This window comes from Microtus ochrogaster, chromosome 1 (genome assembly GCF_000317375.1).
Source record: "Microtus ochrogaster isolate Prairie Vole_2 chromosome 1, MicOch1.0, whole genome shotgun sequence".
Taxonomy (NCBI): domain Eukaryota; kingdom Metazoa; phylum Chordata; class Mammalia; order Rodentia; family Cricetidae; genus Microtus; species Microtus ochrogaster.
The window spans coordinates 110,949,937-110,952,759 of NC_022009.1; the positions used below are offsets into that span (position 1 = coordinate 110,949,937).

General features: G+C 41.3%; 1 protein-coding gene across 10 annotated transcripts in view; it reads right to left on the reverse strand.

Annotated features, from left to right (window-relative positions):
- Positions 1–2,823, reverse strand: part of Plch1 (phospholipase C eta 1) — a 192,468-nt gene that overhangs the window by 92,931 nt on the left and 96,714 nt on the right. The window lies entirely within an intron of this gene.

Below are 2,823 nucleotides of genomic sequence, written 5' to 3' on the forward strand. Positions count from 1 at the left end.
GGGTTTGTTGAGTGTTCCGTGTTTCCTTCTCACTCACGCCAGGTAATTTCATTGTTTCTGTGACTCGGATGAACAATGCTGCTGTCAGAGGCATGGATTATTAACTGAAAAATCTCAGGGTCAGGGACAGGTTACTTCCTATAAGTTATTGGTCTGAGAGGGGGGAGGGTGTGCCCAGAGGCACTCAAAACATCACTGAAGACACCACACACTTCGGTTTTAGGATACAGAGAAATCAGTCTGTAGCCAGGAAACTCTCCCTGCTGGTTAACTTTCATAGCACTCGAAGATGCTATGTGGGATACTGGTGGAGAGAAAGACATCCTGGTCTTACCTCGCAATTGACCCTTCTCGCTACAATTTGGATCTGCAATGCAAGATTCTCACTGCTACAATGGTGGCCAGACTGTCCATGGGGCTAAGCAATGGTTGTCCTGCTAGATCTGAGTGCTACTCCACTAGAGGGATATGATGTTTCATACCACAACCATCAAAATCTCTGGTTAGGGAGGTCATAGGCCTTAGCTGGGGGTGTGGGGTGTCTACTATTGTTGTTTTGCTAAGTCGCCATGCTGTCAAACTGTTACATAAGGAACTGGAGGCCAGCTTGGGTAAAGTGAGACCCTAAAGCACACCCAAACACACACACACACACACACACACACACACACACACACACACCTTTGTATAGTTACAGTTGTATGGTTATGTATTCATTGTTAGAAGAGGGGAACACAATAAGCCTAAAGTAAAAACAAAAACAAAACAATGAAACCCCTTAGCTGTCTGTAAGCTTCTCTGTTACTATTCTACATATTTAAAATTAAAATCAAGTCAGTAAGAATAGGAAGGTGAAAGAAAAGTAGATACCTATTTATGCATACTCACAGAAAGAAGTCTACACACATATCCACAGTTCTGTACATTTTCATGTTTATATGCTTAAATATATTTCATATCTCTGTCCTTTGCCAAACAGCAAAGTCATCTCTGTTCAGGGGTCACCTTCAGCCAGATTTGCACACACACAAAGTCATGACCAATCCTCACTTCTGTTCTGGCAAGCTGACCATCAAACTGCATTTTAACAGGCAAACAGAAAACAAACAAAAACAACAAAAATCCCAGGCCTTTTGCAGAAGAATCTTTTCAGCCAAAAAGCACATTAAAAAATGAGTTGATTTCTTGCCAAGTTTCACAGATTAGAGTAAATCTCAGTCACTGAAATAGATCGGTTACGAAAACAATTTCATTTCCATGCAAAAACATCCCCCCAAATGCAGGCAGTGTCCTGAAAAGGGAAGAAAGGAAGATTTCCTAAAATCACTGCAAAAGAAGTAGGAGACTTGTTTGTTGAATTCTCTCGGCACAAATCACAACCCTATTCTAATCTGGTAGGCGCTGGGCCATGGCATTCACGGGCACTGTAGCTGTCCACAGGGAAGGGTATCAGGGGAAGGGCAAGAGGGGCTCTCCTTCCAGCTCGGCCCCTTACTGCCTGTGTGATTTTCTAGAAGGTCATGTTGTAGCCTTTCTTGAATCTAAAAGAGCATTTTCTTATAAAACAGCTGAGCTCTTTGTGTAAATGTTATTTTCTTCCAATCAGAGTTCCACGGTTTCTGAAAAGCTTTTAGAATGACTATGGAAGGTCTGGAGGGGGGAGGGGGCAGATCTGGGTGTCTTAGTAGAGACTGAGTTTCCAAATGAGTTTTATATGTGAAATATAATAGCTCTTCATAGGGAACGGCTTCCTTCTGGGAGCTGGTCCTTGCCACTAACAGGCCTTCCCGTTGACAGCCTAGGAATACCTGTGCTCACAGCAACCAAGAGGAGCTTGGCTCAAGGCAAGAGTCTTCCTAGTTTGGAAAGCAATGTGAAGTTCATCGATCTCCTGGCCCCTCGCCCCCAGCCAAATGCCTTGGCCTAATCACACCTATGGAGAAGATAAGATTGCTCTAAAGCCTTTTGCAAACTAATTGGTCATCAATAATATTGCGGAATTTGTCTGTGAGTCTTATGTGCATAGGGTGAGTAGATAAATAAATACCTCTGAGATTTAGGTCAAAGAAAGGAATTAGTAAGTAAATCTTAAAATGGCATAACCTTCCTTGTTTCCCTTATGGAAACCTTCCACCTAACAGTTTGCTTCTTAATTGGGTCTATTTTATATGCAACAATTGTCCTGTTCCGTGGTTTTTAGCCCTGAGATGCAAATTAAAAACTAATCAGAATGTATTGCAATATAATTTTGTTTTTATTTAATGTTTCCATGGGGGGAAAATAAATAAAGATTATGGAACATTACATTTAGTTCCAACTGACATGTAAAGTGGGTTTTTTTATTTGAATATAAGATCAGAAGTGACCCAAAAATGTGATTTTTTTTAATATATGCTATTTTTAAAAAGAACCTCAGACGCTGTTCTACCATTGTTAGGTGGCATGACATTGTTCTGGGTATTTGAAGACAAAAAATTCTCATGCCACGATAAATATTGGCCTTGCATATAAAGAACATAAACATCTAACAAGACATACTCATGTTTCTCACACTTGCTGTGTACATAAATCACAGAAAGACATTCTAAAATGCATTAAGCACAAGCCCCTAGCACATGCCAATCAAATCAGCATCTCTTGGGATAGGCCTGAGCATTGGATATGTTTGCAGGTTGGTTTATGCTTCCCTGAGGTCTACTGTGTACCCAGAGTGATGTATTAGCTCACTTACTCCTAATAAAACCCTCCCTCTCCCCTTCTCTTCTAATAAAACCCCTCCCCTTCTGCTGAGGGAGCAGATAATCCTGCCTCCTCTAGGCTCGC